The sequence below is a fragment of the Neolamprologus multifasciatus genome, chromosome 17 (assembly GCF_963576455.1).
Source record: "Neolamprologus multifasciatus chromosome 17, fNeoMul1.2, whole genome shotgun sequence".
Lineage (NCBI taxonomy): Eukaryota > Metazoa > Chordata > Actinopteri > Cichliformes > Cichlidae > Neolamprologus > Neolamprologus multifasciatus.
Genome location: NC_140455.1, coordinates 2,086,375 through 2,107,474, shown reverse-complemented (window position 1 = coordinate 2,107,474; position 21,100 = coordinate 2,086,375). Strand labels below are relative to the sequence as shown.

Below are 21,100 nucleotides of genomic sequence, written 5' to 3'. Positions count from 1 at the left end.
GGACAAAAATGTCGGTGTCCAATAGTTTGCTGAATTTCTAGTGCAGTGCAAGAATTTGTGCTTTTCATGCATCAATTTACAATTTGTTTTCTCGCTTTTTAAGGGAAAACATAAACCAGGTAACAATTCAAATGAACGTAACATATCGATCTCAGGCATTCTGTGGTTTCTCAAATAGTTGTTAGTTACTACTTTCACTGGCACTCACAGACAGCATGCTGTCACCAAAAAACAAAGAAGAAAATCTTGCTGTCATTAAAATTCATGCATAAAAACTCGCTTTTCCTCCCCCGAGAGGCTCTAGGGCAGACACAGGACACATTGGAGAGATTATATCTCTTGGGTTGGCTTGTTGACACACTGGTGTTCCCCCTAAAAAGCTGGATGTAGTGGCTGGGGAGAGGGAGGTCTGGGTGTTTCTGCTTAGACTGCTAACTCCTATCACAGGGACCTGGGTAAACTTCAGATAATGGACGGATGGATAGTTACTTGTGACAAAATGACTACTGCACACTCTGTTAATCATTTTCTTTGCAAAATGACACAACGAGGATTTCCTTTATTTATCCTGGTGCTACTCTGATATTCCCTCATTTTGACTGTAGCACTGAACTGAAGGCCAACAGTAAAAAAGCAACCAGTGTTTCTAACTGATCCAGTTGCATTCAAGCCTTTTGTTCTGTTGGTGTTTGGCTTGATTTGACGTCAGCAAGTTCAGGCATGTTCTGTGGTGGTTGTTAATGCAATATAGTCAGAGAATTGTTTAAATTCACTAAACGAAACAGCCCCACTCAGGACAGCATATACATTTACTATGGGAACACAGTAACCATTAGACTGAGAGTAAACAACAGGCTAGTGGTGGAGATTTCCTTTAAAGCTCAAAGGTAAAATCTGTTTCTGTGAGTTCCGTCGGACTCCCTCCACTTCTATCTGTTTCTGCCCTTTGTTATCTTCCTCTGACTTGTTGTCACTCTGACAGACTTTTTTTTCTTGTCCTAGCTTTGCTGCTCTGACCTTTTATTAAACTACTCCCCTGGAAAACTTGTTACAGTTCGCACTGATCTCAGTAAAGACATTTGACATCTGACACTGGCATTTAGGAAAGGTTTCAGACATAATCCTAAAAAAGCATCACCAGTAAACACACAAGAAATAATTTTGGAGAATGTTACTAATAATGGAGGGAATCCCAACCTGCTGCACATGACAGGAACAACATACAGTCATGTGAAAAAATGTTTTCACAGCATTCTGCAGTCCTGTGATAAACTAAGTACAGTTGTTATTTAATAGCTTGTAGAACCACATTTAGCAGCAATAACTTGAAGTAACTGTTTTCTGTATGACTCTGTCGGTCTCTTCAACGAGGTTTGTAGGTATTGTGTTCAACTCTCTTAGACTTTGACTGGACTATTGCTTCCCCTTAATTCTTTTCTTTTTCTGACATTCTGTTTTAGATTTGCTGCTATGCTTGGAGTCATTGTCCTGCTGCACGACCCAGTTTCAGCCAAGCTTTGGCTTCACATTTGACTCTAGAACAGCGGTCTCCAACCTTTTTTGTGCCACGGACCGGTTTATGCCTGACAATATTTTCACGGACCGGCCTTTAAGGTGTATAAATACAACAAAATAAAACTAGTACCGGTACCGAAAAAAAGAAGATTTATTCATAACACACGTGAAAAGACCCAGGAAAACAGAGTTAATGATAAAAACGATAACAAAATAACGCTGAAAACCGATAAAAACCCTGAAAACTATACATTTCACACCTGAGCCTCAAGTCTCGCGGCACGGTACCAAACGACTCACGGACCGGTACCGGACCGAGACCCGGGGGTTGGGGACCGCTGCTCTAGAATACTTTTTAATAAAGAGCAGCTTGCGATTGATGTAATGACTTCACTGTGTCCTGTTCCTGTGGCTGTAAAACAAGCCTAAATCCTGACCCCTCACCACTGTGCTTGATCATTGGCATGATGTGTGCCGTGTTGGTGTGACATGTTTTTTGCCAGTCTGTGCATTATGGCTAAACATGTCCACTTTGGTCTTATCTGTACAACCCTCGTTGTACATATTCAACCTCACAAACCTAAGCTGTACAGCCATGTCCTGCTTAGAGAGAGATTTCAGATAACCCTGAATCCCCCCTTAGTTATGCTACTATAGGTCTAAGCTGCTGTTCCCATGATGCATGACGAGTGTTTCTTCTTCACTCACCTTTTTTCACACACTGTTTTTATACACCACTCTGCATTCATTCATTAGTTATTATTAATCTCTGGCTGTCTTCCACAGCACGTCTCTTTCCTGTCTTTCTCACCTCAACCCCAACTGGTTGTGGCAGATGGCCGCCCCTCCCTGAGCCTGGTTCTCCCAGAGGTTTCTTCTTTTTATAAGGGAGTTTTTTCTTCCCACTCTCACCAGTGCTTGCCCATCAGATGATTGGGGTTTTCTCTATTTTCTCTGTATTATGGTAGTGTCTATACCTCACAATATAAGGTGCGTTGAGGTAACAGTTGTTGTGATTTGTGCTATATAAATAAAATTTAATTGAAAGTTGGTGATTTGATCGTTGGTTGCTCCAGTATGTATACCAAATTAATCTTGAGCAAACCCAAGTTGCTCTCCAGTGTGTTGCAATCTAACAGGGTGTTAATGTTAGATAGAAAGCACTTAGGCATAGAAAAAAGTGCTATATACAAACCAGTCTTTTTCTAATTGTACTGTCATAACTCTAACATTGAATATGCTAACTGAGTAGAGTGGTAGTAGAGTCTCAAATGTAGTGCTTGGATTTTTATTTTGGAATTTCTCTGAGGATAGCGTAGTCTGACCATGGACTGAACTTGCTGGGTTGTCTCCTGAGAAGTTTATGACAATGTATTAACACACTTGAATGCTCCAGACCAGCAAACTATAATATAATATAATATAATATACCTGTCCCCAGTAGTGGTTTTAGATACGGGCGACACGGGCGGTTGCCCGGGGCGGCATTGTGGTGGGGGGCGGCATCATGAGCATCGGCAAAAAAAAAAAAATGCTCGTACTCATGCTGCCCCGACGTCAGCCAGCGCATATTGGGAATGGCACAGGCACCAATCGGTTTTCTATCGCCCATTTGCTGGGAGTAAGGACGCCCTTCGTTTGCGAGGTGCGCCTGCTGCTTGCGGCGCAGACAGGAGAGGGCGGGGCGGCGGGGGATACTCTGGTGGCTGGAGCAGCATCTAATAACCAACTCGCAAAGTAAAACAAAATAAAAACAAACCAACAAACACGAAAACACCAGACATTATAATACAGACTTATAATTTGCACCGATGTTTTTTCGAAATTCTATACACGAAAAGTGAGCGCGAGAGCCCTCGGTGCACCTGCTCGCTGCTGAAGTCAAAGTAAACTTTATTGTCATTTCCGCTACATACAGTCCAGTATATAGAGAGACGAGATGACGAGGCTCCAGTTACAGCAGCGCAAGTAAACAAACAATATATATATATATATATAAGAAGAGTAAGAAAATAAATATACACTTTAGGACTCGGGGTAAAGGATCAATAACAATTTAAAATTTAAAGTTTGATGATTTAAAGTCTCACACACAAGCCGTCGAAAGGGGAGGGGGGCCGGCTGCTTCCAAATAGAGCACATTTCATTCATAATGTTGTAACTCCAAGCCCATTATGTATTCATGATTTGAATCCAGGGTTGTGTGAAATCTCAGAAATGCCCCTTAGACAAAGTGAATCTGTGAACTAAGGCGTAGGTCTGTTAGGTTATGTTGTGGTGATCCTTGGGTTGAGGGATGGGTGTTCATACTGGAGTGCAAAATTAAAACCAATGGAAGATGGACAAGAAAAGTTCAAAGCCATCAGGTCCTCAGTTTAGAAAAAAGAGAAAAGAAGAGGAGGAGAAACGAGCAAAAGATACAGATGTGTCACTGGATAATGGCGGGTCATCCTGAAACAATCAGAATCAGAATACTTTATTAATCCCTAAGGAAATTATGTGGGTTACAGTTGCTCCAAGACGAAATGGTAAAAATAGCAACAGTAACAGACTAAACTCCAAACAATACATTATGTTACAGATTTTAATATTAATTAGTCATTGTCAGTTGTTGATTTGTCCTGTTCTCATTGTATGACGAATTATGATGGCTGTTTGGTAGCCGTTTGCATACTATGCATACTCTCTCTCTTCATATGTGTGTGTGTGTGTGTGTGTACAACAGTTTTATATTAATGTACAATCCATAATATGTTGCCAGAGGGAGTCTTCGCCCAGGGCGCCAAACTGGCTAGGACCACCACTGCCTGTCCCCACAAGCTGCATGTCTTTGGACAGTGGGAGGAAGCCGGAGTACCTGGAGGGAACCCACGCAAACACGGGGAGAACATGCAAACTCCACACAGAAAGACCCCGGCCTGATGGTGGAATTGAACTCAGGACCTTCTTGCTGTGCGGCAACAGTGCTAACCACCGTGCCACCGTGCTGCTTTTTAGTGTGCCTTTGCAGCGTGTTTTACAGTGAACATCTGTTTGTATGGAGTTCATATACACTTAAACAACTAACAATCAACATATATACATTTTAACAGGATCCATGTAATACTTTATTCTACATGTGGCATCAGGTTCTCTTGTGCTGAGGAACAGGATTAAAGACATACTGATCTTCAACATATAAGGACTTTGGCTGCAGTGATGGCGTCACTTCATGTCACTCTGGTCCACCGCGCTGGATGTAATCCATCTCATCTGCTGTTAACGGTCTCCTGCGGTACCTTGCAGGAAGTAGCTGAATAGAGGCCAGTGTGTCTGGCATGCCTGGGATTGGTGTTAAAGGTGCATGCGGTCTTGATAACTGAGGCAATGCTGCAGCTGAAGTGGGAGCATTATGTTGAGGAAGGTTTAGTGCTAATGTTTTCAATGCCTCCTGGGCATTAGGTCTGGGCAGGCCTTGTCTGTTGGGGAATTTGATCAGTGGGGACAGGTTAATTGATAATCCAAATTGCCACTAGGTGTGAATGTGCGAGTGAATGTGAGTGCGAATAGTTGTCTGTCCCTGTGTGTTGGCCCTGCGACAGACTGGCGACCTGTCTAGGGTGTAACCCGCCTCTCGCCCTATGACAGCTGGGATAGGCTCCAGCGCCCCCCGCGACCCTGAAAAGGATAAGCGGAAGCGAATGGATGGATGGATAATATAATATAATATAATATTGGAACTGTATGTAAACCGTAAAAGCCCAAAACACTAGTCACATGTCAAAAGTCAGCTTTTGTGCACCTGCATGTCTGCTGAGGATGAACTGCTGTATGCTGATGTACAAATATTTACAGTAAATTGAATGAATTACATCTGGGCAAAACTTTTTTTCAAGATAGGTTTCTATTCACTACAGGAATTTAAGCCTTACAGAAGGATTTCCTTATACATTTCATATTGTTTTTAAGTTAGTCACTAATCTGTCAGTATCCTTTAAGATCTTTGAAGTCAGATTTTTCAGTTCCACAGGCAATTTTTTCTCATGATAAAAACACCCCATTGGTTAAAAACAGAAGGTTCAGTATCCATGGTCCTGGAGTCAGATATACAGTGGGATGCAAAAGTTTGGGCCACCTTGTTAATAGTCATTATTTTCCTGTATAAATGGTTGGTTGTTACAATAAAAAATGTCAGTTAAATATATCATATAGGAGACACACACAGTGATATTTGAGGAGTGAAATGAAGTTTATTGGATTTACAGAAAGTGTGCAAGAATTGTTTAAACAAAATCAGGGAGGTGCATAAATTTGGCTCCACAAAGAAAGAAATGAAATCAATATTTAGTAGATCCGCCTTTTGCAGAAATTCCAGCCTCTAAACGCTTCCTGTTGGCTCCAATGATAGTCTGGATTGTGGTTGAAGGTATTTTGGACCATTCCTCTTTACAGAACATCTCTAGTTTATTCAGGTTTGATGGCTTCCGAGCATGGGCAGCTCTCTTTAACTCACACCACAGATTTTCAATAATATTCAGGTCTGGACTGAGATGGCCGTTCCAGAACGTTGTACTTGTTCCTCTGCATGAAAGCATCAGTGGATTTTGAGCAGTGTTTCAGGTCGTTGTCTTGTTGAAAGATCCAGCCCCGGCGCAGCTTCAGCTTTGTCACTGATTCCTGGACATTGGTCTCCAGAATCTGCTGATACTGAGTGGAATCCATGTGTCCCTCAACTTTGACAAGATTCCCAGTCCCTGCACTGGTCACACAGCCCCACAGCGTGATGGAGCCACCACCACATTTTACTGGAGGCAGCAGGTGTTTTTCTTGGAACTGCAGCTGTGGGCAGAGAAAAGGCTTCCTCTGCATCACTCTTGCATACCGCATCTCCTTGTGTAAAGTGCGCCGAATGGTTGAACCACACCTCACCTCACAGTAAATGATCATTTCCATTTTAAGCATTTCCAAATGATCATTTTCCATACTGCCAGTATAAATATACACAGTATACTGCATCACTACAATATACATGTTTTACACACTCCTTTTGTTGTTGACATTTATAGGCTGTCCAGTAGGTGTCCTACTAGAGCAAATGAAGCTTCAAGAAGCTTTGCACTGGGGTGAACCAATTGGATGAAAAGCTTCAGTGCTTCATGAAGCTTCATCTGCCCATCACTAGTCTTCAGGTCATTTGAGAGTTGTTTTGAGACCCCCACGTTGCTACTCTTCAGAGAAAATTAAAAGAGGAGGGAAACTTTAATCGACCCCCTTAAATACTCTTTCTCATTATTGGGTTCACCTGTGTATGTAGGTCAGGGGTCACCGAGGTTACCAAGACAATTTAAGTTCCAATAATTAGTTCTAAAGGTTTTGGAATCAATAAAATGACAACAGTGCCCAAATTTATGCACCTGCCTGATTTTGTTTAAACAATTCTTGCACACTTTCTGTAAATCCAATAAACTTCATTTCACTTCTCAAATACCACTGTGTGTGTCTCCTATATGATATATTTAACCGACAATTTTTATTGTAACAACCAATGATTTATACAGGAAAATAATGACTATTAACAAGGTGGCCCAAACTTTTGCATCCCACTGTATATGCAGTCGGGGCATATTCTCACTTTTCATGTATACTTCACTTGGCTAAAAGACTGTTTATCAACTACAATTAATACAATTTTTAGTTGGACTAAAGCAGAAAAACAACAATTTTTGGTTGCTGATGTTTCTTTAGGAAATATCAAACATTTATTTGTTAAATACAATAAGAGAGAAACACTGTTGTGTGTTGTGTTGGCAGCGAGCTTTTTAAAAGCAGCCTGCAAACTAAAACGAACCACAACACCCATGTAACACATTATTTTCTGACACTCTCATTAGCTGATGACTGTGACTAGATAAATCATTAATAGGTACCCCTGAGAATGAGATACTGCTAAGATGTATTCTTTACATTATATGATCGATCTTATATATGATCAACCTATCTCTAATAATCGGCTATGTACCACAGGCCTTCAAGGTGGCTGCAGTTAAACCTTTACTCAAAAAGCCATCTCTAGACCCAGCAGTCTTAGCTAATTATAGGCCAATCTCCAACCTTCCTTTCATATCAAAAATCCTTGAAAGAGTAGTTGTCAAACAGCTAACAGATCATCTGCAGAGGAATGGTTTATTTGAAGAGTTTCAGTCAGGTTTCAGAGTTCATCACAGCACAGAAACAGCTTTATTGAAGGTTACAAATGATCTTCTTATGGCCTCTGACAGTGGACTCATCTCTGTGCTTGTCCTTCTTGACCTTAGTGCAGCATTCGATACTGTTGACCATAATATTCTATTAGAGCGATTAGAACATGCTGTAGGTATTACAGGTATTGCACTGCAGTGGTTTGTATCATATCTATCTAATAGACTCCAATTTGTGCATGTAAATGGAGAGTCCTCTTCACACACTGAGGTTAATTATGGAGTTCCACAGGGTTCGGTGCTAGGACCAATTCTGTTTACATTATACATGCTTCCCCCTAGGCAGCATCATTAGAAGACATAGCATACATTTTCACTGCTATGCAGATGACACCCAGCTCTATCTGTCCATGAAGCCAGATAACACACACCAATTAGTTAAACTGCAGGAATGTCTTAAAGACATAAAGACTTGGATGGCCACTAACTTTCTGCTTCTTAACTCAGATAAAACTGAGGTCATTGTACTCGGCGCTGAAAAGCTTAGAAATATGGTATCTAACCAGATTCTTACTCTGGATGGCATTACCTTGGCCTCCAGTAACACTGTGAGGAACCTTGGAGTCATTTTTGACCAGGATATGTCCTTCAACGCACATATTAAACAAATATGTAAGACTGCGTTCTTCCATTTGCGCAACATCTCTAAAATTAGAAATATCCTGTCTCAGAGTGACGCTGAAAAACTAGTTCATGCATTTATTACTTCCAGGCTAGACTACTGCAATTCATTATTATCAGGATGTCCAAAAGACTCACTGAAAAGCCTTCAGTTAATCCAAAATGCTGCAGCAAGAGTACTGACAGGGACTAGAAAGAGAGAGCATATTTCTCCTGTTTTGGCTTCCCTTCATTGGCTTCCTGTTAAATCCAGAATTGAATTGAATTCAAAATCCTGCTCCTCACATACAAGGTCTTAAATAATCAGGCCCCATCTTATCTTAATGACCTTGTAGTACCATATCACCCTATTAGAGCACTTCGCTCTCGCTCTGCAGGCCTACTTGTTGTTCCTAGAGTATTTAAAAGTAGAATGGGAGGGAGAGCCTTCAGTTTTCAGGCCCCTCTTCTGTGGAACCAGCTTCCAGTTTGGATTCAGGAGACAGACACTATCTCTACTTTTAAGATTAGGCTTAAAACCTTCCTTTTTGCTAAAGCATATAGTTAGGGCTGGACCAGGTGACCCTGAATCCTCCCTTAGTTATGCTGCAATAGATGTAGGCTGCCGGGGGATTCCCATGATGCATTGAGTTTTTCCTTTCCAGTCACCTTTCTCACTCACTATGTATTAACAGACCTCTCTGTATTGAATCGTATCTGTTATTAATCTCTGTCTCTCTTCCACAGCATGTCTTTATCCTGTCTTCCTTCTCTCACCCCAACCGGTCGCAGCAGATGGCCGCCCCTCCCTGAGCCTGGTTCTGCCGGAGGTTTCTTCCTGTTAAAAGGGAGTTTTTCCTTCCCACTGTCGCCAAAGTGCTTGCTCATAGGGGGTCATATGATTGTTGGGCTTTTCTCTGTATCTATGAAGCGCCTTGAGGCGACATTTGTTGTGATTTGGCGCTATATAAATAAAATTGAATTGAATTGAATTGAATTGAAGAACATTTCACCCATGGACCCCAACAAAGAGCACATTTTATTTCAATTCAATTCAATTCAATTCAATTCAGTTCAATTTATACAGCACCAAATCACAACAGTCGCCTCACAATAATACATACAGAGAAAAACCCAACAATCACATGACCCCCTATGAGCAAGCACAGTGGGAAGGAAAAACTGGTCTTTAGCCAGAAAGTGATGTTTCTCAAACCTTTATGTCGAATTCTCACAAATTGTTCCTCACACACACAAATCTGGCATTCATCAGTATTTGGTTAGCTGAATTCAAGAACAATGCAAACAAATTAAGAAGTGCTTTACTCCACACAGTGCATGCAAAGGTTGAAAGCCCCGATGTCTTAGAAAATGGAAACCGCATTTTTAAACATTTTAAAAAAATGTATATTTATATAAAAATGTATATGTATATGTATATTTCATTCACTGCTTACATTTTTCTAAGATACCAACAAAAATACCCAAAATGTTAAATAAGAATATGGAATTAGGAATAAACTCAAAGAACATAAAATGCAGTAGTACACTGGATTTATCCTTACAAATTGTCATGGCAACGCTAACTTTTTTTGAAACACTTGATAGCATCAAATTTAGAACAAAGATACAAAGAAACTTTGCAATTTCTTCGTTTCAACATTTCAGTGCTATTGTTACAATATACTGAGAAAATGTGTGTTTAAGGAGTTGGATCCTTCTGTGTTTGTGTTTTCAGCTGAGCAGGCTGTGATTCGTCCATATTAGGCTGTCGTCAGGGCGTCAGTTGAGTTTGTTGGGTCTGTAGCGGCCCAGCGTTTCTCTCTCCATTTGCCTTCGCCGATCTCTATGATAAGGCTCACAGTGCAGTTTACCATGCTGAATTTCTCCAAAACGGAACTGGGAAATTTTGATTTGAGGTCAGGGGTTTTAGTTTCCCTTTTCATGATTATTCGGATATCATTGTTTCTATATTATAGTTAAAACGGCTGACATACCCCCCCCCCCCCTCTTTTGTTTAAAGTTCAAGTTTGAGAGTTTAAAGTAGTTTGTCCACCAGAGGGCACTCTGCAGCTTCCCTGTTGGCAACGCACCTGTTTGGACTACAAACACAACAAACAGCTGATCCGAGCAGAGTTTGGCACAGCATAAAGGAGTAATCCAAGACTCGACATTGACATTGTCGTATTGTCTTAACAAGGACTCATAAATAACTACGCATAACAAATTCTATGGAAATCTGCTTATGTTTAATGCATCTGAAAGAAAAATTAAACAGATATCTCCAGACACACTGGACATTTGAATTAACCAGTTGGGGCATTGGGATGACTGTTGCATCCCCAAATCTTAGAGTAGACATGCAGTTATACAAAAATAATGGGAACACAAGTCATCAGAGGCCACAGATGTTACAGTCTTTATTGCATTAGATCCATCTCAACTGTCTGTAAAAAAGAAAACACGAGGAGGCCAGAGGCCGGTTTACAGACAGATGATACATCACACAACATGAATAATAATAGATGAATGGCGTGGATAGAAAATAAGCCACATCTGAGAGAGGTATTCTCTATCATGAGCGCCTTTAGTGTAAATGGTAGTGTTTGATGCTCACATCTGCAGAGGGACGTGATCCGATTCTACGTGGCAAGCAGGACAAAAGCAGCATTAGAGGAAAACAATCTGCTGCAGTTTGATGTAGTGTCGACTGGCCAGATGCTCGTTAGGGTTCATATGTAAGTGTGATGTATGGGTAATGGAGAACGTCGGATGTCTGCAGGGGGCTGAGCTCAGTGGATTCAGCACAACTCTGCAGCGAAACAGATCGTCGCACGAGGGCTCGATTTCTCAACACATTGCCTCAGCAGGGCCACCACTGAACTCCAAATGTTAGCAGATGCTGAAAAGTGATCTGTCTTCACTGCCTATGTTTTACATTATTTATATTATCTAAGTAATTTAAAGTAATTTGTACTCCTAGCATATGCTGTCAGGCTTTTAAAGCACTGGGTGCTTATGTGCATGTGTGTGTGTGTGTGTATGGGTATCTGGGGGTGGTGCTGGGGGTTTACTGCCACTGCCAGCAGTTACAACCTGGAGAAAGTTTGTGTCTAAATGAAATAAATAAGACAACTTTGTTTATGTGTTTTGTTTTGGCCAAACCAAAAATAAATTCAAAAGATGCTGAGTTTAAAATAAAAATATTTTTTAACATCACTTTTGATATTTTTTTAATTAAAATCTCTAAAGCAACTGTGGAGCAACTGGACCATTCTGTAGCTGAAAAAGGAGACGCCAATTGTTGGTATTCCTTGTTATTTTGTTCTTCTGAAGAGCCACCTAAGTCTTGCTCTACTCATCTAGACAGCTCAGTCAAATTCTTTCACATATACAGTAACTTCTTTTATCTAAAATATATGAATGTTGCAGCATTAACAACATATGGAGTTTTTTTTTTCAATAGTTTATTATAAGGAGTGTTAAAATAGGAAGTACTGCCTTATTTTTGATTAATTCCCAAAAGTGCCATTGGTCAGCATGGTGCCAATGGAAACTATGGGTTTGTGTGACAGAAGAAGATGCCAAGTATAGGTGGAGCCAGAGATCTGGTGTGGCAACTTCCATGGCAACAGCTGGCATAAAAAGAGCATTGGAGCTTAGCGATGGTAGTTAAGGGGCCGGTGCAGATTAAAGAAGGAGTGGGTAAGGTAGATGAAGGTTGGAGTCCAGGTTACTTTCTCCTCACTCTTCTGTACTTCATTCACACACTTTGTATGTTGGCAGGAGAAGTGGGGGTGGGAGGTGAGGGGAGAAGGGTTGGGTAACTGTGATGGACTGAGTCATCTCAGGAATTATTAGAAAAATAGGGTTTCCATTTATTTAATTCTATTTCTATTTATTTATTCTATTATTCTATTCTACTCTATTTAACCTAAAAATTATATTTACAAAAGTAATAAATGTTGAACTCATAAAAGAGGTCAAAGAAACAAAACTGGACTCAGGCAAAGAACTGTGAACTTAGCAAACCAAATGACTGCCCAACAAACATAACTGACCTAATTACACACAAGGGTTTTATAATGGCTGATCAGACCACTATGACACACGAGGGCTAACTAAACAAAACACAATCATAAACCACAAAAATTATGCAGTACAGTCTAGTTTTTTAAATAAACTAAACACCGAAGAAGAAAATCAAAAACCACTAAACCCTGAACTCCAATATTTAATTTAATTACAAAAGAAAATACACATTCTCCCCCTTCAGCAGGAAGTGGTGGTGCGTTCCAATTATCTCTCTTTGTATTTAACAGCTTTAAGCCCTGGTCACCAAACTCAAGTGTGTTATTGTGTTCAAATGAAAAATACACAGGAGTTACCGACTTTAGAGTGTGGCCGTGGGTTTGGCCATCACAGTAACAGAGAGGGGACTAGACAACAGGAGTCTCTGTCCCATTTTCTCTGCTCCTCCTTTCTTTTTTTCTCAACCTGGTTTCGCTCCTTGGCTTTTGTCTCTCATGCTATTGTCACCGTCTGAACAGAATTCTTTCTCTTTGTAAGTCACACGTAAACCTCTTCCTTGTATACACAGAAACACACAAGTCATAACCAAAGGTCATAAAAGACTGTTTAATGAGTGTTCCTGTGGAATGTATATATTCAATTCAAGTATAATCTTATGAAATATTACATGCTTTAACATATTTCTGTAATACGTTTGCAAGATGAAAAGGAGCTGTTGATGTCCCAAAACCTACCTATGACAAGCATGGCCTTTATGTAAATTGTATTAAGTAAAAAAAAACCAAAAACCTGAGAGGTTAACACCGTGGAAGCATTTGAAAGAGGAACTAATAGCGTCTGATGTTGTTGCAGTTTCTGTGCCTTTTTTCTCACTGCGCTTATGATCTATAACTTGTACAAATGTGAATCAGACCATAAAACTGAACCAACATGAACTAAAATATTAGATTTATCAAAACACATCAGATGATAATCCACCCACAAAGCTTTTGGTATGAGTGAAGAGGAAGGTGGCAGTGTCATGTCGCAGGGATGCTTGACTGTTTACAAAGTTTCACAGAGATTTTGCAGTTAAGAAAAAGATTCTTTTTTTGTTCTGAGAATTCTTACAGTAGAACATCAGGCAATGGTGCAACTGGGCAATGCATGTTTTAAACCTCATATACAGAGATGGGCAGTAACACGTAATCTGATTACTTTTTTCAAGTAATGAGTAAAGTAAGGGATTACTTTTGGCAAAAAGTAATTAGATTACTGTTACTTTCCTGTAGCAGTGTTACTAAACCGTGATTTTGTTTGTGAGAGTGTCTCATGACAGTGACGTGCGAGCGTGCAACATCCGTGGCAACAACAAACGTGTGTTGATCAACAATGGATAATATGGAGTGTGGGAGAGAGTACAATCATGCAGCGTAGAAGTACTTATATTACTTTGAGTTTGATTCTGTAAAAAGTGACAAAAACAGTAGCATCCACTGGTACACTCTACGTGGGAAGAAAACTTCTTTCTATTAAACTCTGAATCTGAGCAAGCACCGAGCAGGCAGCCACAGGAGTGTGTTTTACATCTATTTGAAAGTGAGTGTAAACACAAAAGATTATCATATTTTATATGCTGGAATATGCAGAATATAAGTTAAACGAACTTCAAGTCAAAGACTGTTGCGTACAATTAAATTTTTGCTTGATGCATTGTGCATAAAGTTAAAAGATTAAAAGAAAAGGTCTGTTGCTTTATTACGTATTTAGGTTGTGTATCATGTTTTTTAAAAGTAACTAAGTAATAAAGTAATTAATTACTTTTGAAAATAAGTAATCAGGAACGTAATGGGATTATTTTCTTGGAGAAGTATTCCTTAATTAGTAACTAATTACCTTTTTCAAGTAACTGACACTTGGCATCACACTATTTTTCACACATTTCCATTTTTCTATTTTATGAAATACATGAAAGGCTAAACGTGGTATATTGTTGGTTAAGTGACATAGATTTATAAAGATCTGCAGCTTCATAATTAAAACACAAGCACAAAGAAAAGAAAATGGCTTTTTTGTTTTTTAGATTTATAAACAGTGCAAATATACATTGTATTTTATGTACAATGCATTTATAAATTGTAAATATGTCTCATTTCCTTTCCGATAAAGAATGGATTTGTACCTTGATTTATTTGACCTTTATGAAGGGAAAATGAGACCTGATTTGGGGTCTAATTGGGTCGATTCTCTTTTGGATCGTGTCTAGTTAGCTTTAAACAGGCTACCTCTCCGGGTTTTCCATAGATTGCTCTGTGTGGCTGAACGGCATTCTTTGTGGCACCGCTCCCTTCAGTCTAGATAAACACAAAAGTCGCAACTGCCAGTAAAAAATGAAAAGAATGAAGCATCATCTCACCAAGCAAGTGTTTTTGTACTGAAGCAAAAAGTTTATTCCAACTGTGTGATAAAATATTAGCCTATGTACTTAGTAAAACCTAATAAATGACACTGGTATTAACTGCACCTCACACACCCATGTCTGATCAGCAGGTGAAAAAGGAGAAAACAAGACACTGTAGGCCTCACCTCAGTCCTTCAGAGAGTAGCGAGGACTGGTACTTACATAATGCTTTTCCACTCGGATCACTCAAAGCTCTATTTGTCACGGTTCTGGGTCCGTTGGACCCAGTAATTTGAGTTTATTATGTTTTGGTTTACTTTTGCATCATGGATTATTCTTTATCTTTCTCTGGTACTTTGTGTTTCAGTTATCTTGGTGTTTTGGATTGTTTTCTCATTCTCTTGTTGTGATGATGATGATGTTTATTATTAGAGTTTCATGTTTCTGTTTATCCATGTTTTAGGAATTGTGGTTTCATGTATTGTTTGAGTTTCATGTATTATTTTCTGTCCGCCCCTCTGTGTCGAGTCTGTGTCTTTGACTAGTGTTTCATGTTTCCTGTTTTATTGTGAAAGTCTTTGTCTTGGGTTAGTGTGTGCAGCTTTGTTCCCCCTATCTCGTTAGCCCTGATCTTTCCCAGCTGTGTCTCCCTCCTGTTGCCCATTCCCTCATTACTACCCTGTGTATATAAGCCCTGTGTTTTCCCATGCTAGGTGTCGCGTCGTACCATCAGATCATGCCTGTGTGGTTTCCTGTCAGTTTATGTTCAGTACCATTGCTCAGTTTCGTCTTTTGTTTTATGCCAGCAATAAAGTTGAGGTTTGAGTTACAGTTCAGTGTCTGAGTCCTGCGTTTGGATCCTCCTCTCCGCCTGCCCGCACACAGAGCCCTGACGGAACGACGAGACCAGTAATGGATCCAGCGGACTCACTGAGGAAGCGCAGCTCCCGTTTTGACGGGACCCGGCTAGCGCTTGGAGGGCCTCCGTGCTGCCGTTCCTCGCTAGCAGCCTACCCTTCGGCCCACTCGTCTGCTTCCTCCCCGCGGATGCCCCGGTCTCGCAGAAAATGCTCCAGCCGGTCCCGGGAGGATTACTACGAGCCTGCCAGCAACCAGCTTACGCCTGCTCAGGCATTCTATAAGATGTTAGGGATTATTATCGTGCCACCCGACTCACCCAGCGTTTCCACATCACCGCAGGAGCAGCCACAGCAGAGTCGTCCCTCGTCGCAACGTTATGGACAATGGAGCCTCTAACTCACAACATGACCAACACAGATGCAATCTTTAGACCAATGGAGCCTCTAACTCACAAAATGACCAATTCCCTATCAATTGGGTTAGAGGCCCTACCTGGGCCTCTAACCCAATTTCACTGTTTTCTTTACCTTGAGCCTCTAACTCAGTATTATTTTCCTTGATCTTGGGCCTCTAACCCAGTACTGTAACTTATAAGCTTACTTCATCTTTCAAAACTCATGAGATTTTTCATCAAAATCAAAACAGACACTCACCGGCAACTTTTACTGAATAGACATTTAATTTTATCGTCCAATTCAGCACACTTCGGATAAAATCAACAGGCCTGTGCCTACCTCTTTTATAAAGGTGCCTGTCCACTCAGTTCGATTGCCGGATAATGTCTGATCACCTCGGACCATCCAAGCCTCCAAAACTTCCACCCCAATACCACAGGAGAAGCCCCCAAAACTGTTGCGGATTCAAATATTGGGGATGGATACAAGAGGAAAACCAAAATAACAACACTGGTTCGGCCGGGTTGAGTCAAACGATGATTTAATGAACACACGCGTGGGAGATGGACACCATACAGCAGACAGCATCAGATCTCAAAATGGTGGAGCCTTGATCAAACTCTTATAGCCTCTAGTAGCACCCACCTAATCATAAAAGCCTAAACATTCACATTCTTTCTCTCACACAGCGCCTAAGCTACGACCTTGGCTCCCTGTTTATCTGCTCCTGCTGAGATGGGGCAGTATGCTCTGTTCTCTTCTAACCAGACAAATAAGGCGATGACTTTCTGCAAACAGTATTTCTTATAACTCAGCAGTATAATGCATCATAAAACAATATCATTCATTCACAATAAATCAGCAGTCTAATGTAATGCAAATCAGTTTAACAAATGTAATAGTTATCACCTTCTTCTAATTCAGGAGAATAATGCAACCTAAAACTACATAGTAATTCACAATCTTTAATTAGGGGTCTAACATGGCATAAAATAATATTATAATCCGACAAAACTATGGGTTTGTGTGACAGAAGAAGATGCCAAGTATAGGTGGAGCCAGAGATCTGGTGTGGCAACTTCCATGGCAACAGCTGGCATAAAAAGAGCATAAGAGCTTAGCGATGGTAGTTAAGGGGCCGGTGCAGATTAAAGAAGGAGTGGGTAAGGTAGATGAGGGTTGGAGTCCAAGTTACTTTCTCCTCACTCTTCTGTGCTTCATTCACACACTTTGTATGTTGGCAGGAGAAGTGGGGGTGGGAGGTGAGGGGAGAAGGGTTGGGTAACTGTGATGGACCGAGTCATCTCAGGAATTATTAGAAAAATAGGGTTTCCATTTATTTAATTCTATTCTATTTCTATTTATTTAATTCTATTATATTCTACTCTATTTAACCTAAAAATTATATTTACAAAAGTAATAAATGTTGAACTCATAAAAGAGGTCAAAGAAACAAAACTGGACTCAGGCGAAGAACTGTGAACTTAGCAAACCAAATGACTGCCCCAACAAACATAACTGACCTAATTACACACAAGGGTTTTATAATGGCTGATCAGACCACTATGACACACGAGGGCTAACTAAACAAAACACAATCATAAACCACAAAAATTATGCAGTACAGTCTAGTTTTTTAAATAAACTAAACACCGAAGAAGAAAATCAAAAACCACTAAACCCTGAACTCCAATATTTAATTTAATTACAAAAGCTTTTTTTAATTAAAGAAAATACACATTCTCCCGCTTCAGCAGGAAGTGGTGGTGCGTTCCAATTATCTCTCTTTGTATTTAACAGCTTTAAGCCCTGGCCACCAAACTCAAGTGTGTTATTGTGTTCAAATGAAAAATACACAGGAGTTACCGACTTTAGAGTGTGGCCGTGGGTTTGGCCATCACAGTAACAGAGAGGGGACTAGACAACAGGAGTCTCTGTCCCATTTTCTCTGCTCCTCCTTTCTTTTTTTCTCAACCTGGTTTCGCTCCTTGGCTTTTGTCTCTCATGCTATTGTCACCGTCTGAACAGAATTCTTTCTCTTTGTAAGTCACACGTAAACCTCTTCCTTGTATACACAGAAACACACAAGTCATAACCAAAGGTCATAAAAGACTGTTTAATGAGTGTTCCTGTGGAATATATATATTCAATTCAAGTATAATCTTATGAAATATTACATGCTTTAACATATTTCTGTAATACGTTTGCAAGATGAAAAGGTGCTGTTGATGTCCCAAAACCTACCTATGACAAGCATGGCCATTATGCAGTGGTAAAGAAGTAAAAAAAAACCAAAAACCTGAGAGGTCAACACCGTGGAAGCATTTGAAAGAGGAACTAATAGCGTCTGATGTTGTTGCAGTTTCTGTGCCTTTTTTCTCACTGCGCTTATGATCTCTAACTTGTACAAATGTGAATCAGATCATAAAACTGAACCAACATGAACTAAAATATTAGATTTATCAAAACACATCAGATAATAATCCACCCACAAAGCTTTTGGTATGAGTGAAGAGGAAGGTGGCAGTGTCATGTTGCAGGGATGCTTGACTGGTTACAAAGTTTCACAGAGATTTTGCAGTTAAGAAAAAGATTCTTCTTTTGTTCTGAGAATTCTTACAGTAGAACATCAGGCAATGGTGCAACTGGGCAATGCATGTTTTAAACCTCATATACAGAGATGGGCAGTAACACGTAATCTGATTAATTTTTTCAAGTAATGAGTAAAGTAAGGGATTACTTTTGGCAAAAAGTAATTAGATTACTGTTACTTTCCCGTAGCACTGAGTTACTAAACCGTGATTTTGTTTGTGAGAGTGTCTCATGACAGTGACGTGCGAGCGTGCAACATCCGTGGCAACAACAGACGTGTGTTGATCAACAATGGATAATATGGAGTGCGGGAGAGAGTACAATCATGCAGCGTAGAAGTACTTATATTACTTTGAGTTTGATTCTGTAAAAAGTGACAAAAACATTAGCATCCACTGGTACACTCTGCTTGGGAAGAAAACTTCTTTCTATTAAACTCTGAATCTGAGCAAGCACCGAGCAGGCAGCCACAGGAGTGTGTTTTACGTGCATCTATTTGAAAGTGAGTGTAAACACCAAAGATTATCATATTTTATATGCTGGAATATGCAGAAAAGAAGTTAAACGAACTTCAAGTCAAAGACTGTTGCGTACAATTAAATTTTTGCTTGATGCATTGTGCATAAAGTTAAAAGTATAAAAGAAAAGGTCTGTTGCTTTATTACGTATTCAGGTTGTGTATCATGTTTTTTAAAAGTAACTAAGTAATAAAGTAATTAATTACTTTTGAACATAAGTAATCAGGAACGTAATGGGATTATTTTCTTGGAGAAGTATTCCGTAATTAGTAACTAATTACCTTTTTCAAGTAACTGACACTTGGCATCACACTATTTTCCACACATTTCCATTTTATGAAATACATGAAAGGCTAAACGTGGTATATTGTTGGTTAAGTGACATAGATTTATAAAGATCTGCAGCTTCATAATTAAAACACAAGCACAAAGAAAAGAAAATGGCTTTTTTGTTTTTTAGATTTATAAACAGTGCAAATATACGTTGTATTTTATGTACAATGCATTTATAAATTGTAAATATGTCTAATTTCCTTTCCGATAAAGAATGGATTTGTACCTTGATTTATTTGACCTTTATGAAAGGAAAATGAGACCTGATTTGGTGTCTAATTGGGTCGATTCTCTTTTGGATCGTGTCTAGTTAGCTTTAAACAGGCTACCTCTCCGGGTTTTCCATAGATTGCTCTGTGTGGCTGAACAGCATTCTTTGTGGCACCGCTCCCTTCAGTGTAGATAAACACAAAAGTCGCAACTGCCAGTAAAAAATTAAAAGAATGAAGCATCATCTCACCAAGCAAGTGTTTTTGTACTGAAGCAAAAAGTTTATTCCAACTGTGTGATAAAATATTAGCCTATGTACTTATCAAAACCTAATAAATGACACTGGTATTAACTGCACCTCACACACCCATGTCTGATCAGCAGGTGAAAAAGGAGAAAACAAGACACTGCAGGCCTCACCTCAGTCCTTCAGAGAGTAGCGAGGACTGGTACTTACATAATGCTTTTCCACTCGGATCACTCAAAGCTCTATTTGTCACAGTTCTGGGTCCGTTGGACCCAGTAATTTGAGTTTATTATGTTTTGGTTTACTCTTGCATCATGGATTATTCTTTATCTTTCTCTGGTACTTTGTGTTTCAGTTATCTTGGTGTTTTGGATTGTTTTCTCATTCTCTTGTTGTGATGATGATGATGTTTATTATTAGAGTTTCATGTTTCTGTTTATCCGTGTTTTAGGAATTGTGGTTTCATGTATTGTTTGAGTTTCATGTATTATTTTCTGTCCACCCCTCTGTGTCGAGTCTGTGTCTTTGAGTAGTGTTTCATGTTTCCTGTTTTATTGTGAAAGTCTTTGTCTTAGGTTAGTGTGTGCAGCTTTGTTCCCCCCCGTCTCGTTAGCCCTGATCTCTCCCAGCTGTGTCTCCCTCCTGTTGCCCATTCCCTGATTACTACCCTGTGTATATAAGCCCTGTGTTTTCCCGTGCTAGGTGTCGCGTCGTACCATCAGATCATGCCTGTGTGTTTTCCTGTCAGTTTATGTTCAGTACCATTGCTCAGTTTCGTCTTTTGTTTTATGCCAGCAATAAAGTTGAGGTTTGAGTTACAGTTCAGTGTCTGAGTCCTGCGTTTGGATCCTCCTCTCCGCCTGCCCGCACACAGAGCCCTGACAGAACGACGCGACCAGTAATGGATCCAGCGGACTCACTGTGGAAGCGCAGCTCCCGTTTTGACGGGACCCGGCTAGCGCTTGGAGGGCCTCCGTGCTGCCGTTCCTCGCTAGCAGCCTACCCTTTGGCCCACTCGTCTGCTTCCTCCCCGCGGACGCCCCGGTCTCGCAGAAAACGCTCCAGCCGGTCCCGGGAGGATTACTACGAGCCTGCCAGCAACCAGCTTACGCCTGCTCAGGCAATCTATAAGATGTTAGGGATGATTATCGTGCCACCCGACTCACCCAGCGTTTCCACAT

The 21,100-nt window shown here is 40.2% G+C and overlaps 1 long non-coding RNA gene across 1 annotated transcript in view; it reads right to left on the bottom strand.

Annotated features, from left to right (window-relative positions):
* Positions 1-1,647: 1,647 nt before the first annotated feature.
* Positions 1,648-21,100, bottom strand: part of LOC146498680 (uncharacterized) — a 129,746-nt gene continuing 110,293 nt past the window's right edge. The window contains exon 2 of the long non-coding RNA XR_014870259.1: positions 1,648-1,858. This is a non-coding gene — a long non-coding RNA (uncharacterized LOC146498680). The remainder of the gene's footprint in view (positions 1,859-21,100) is intronic.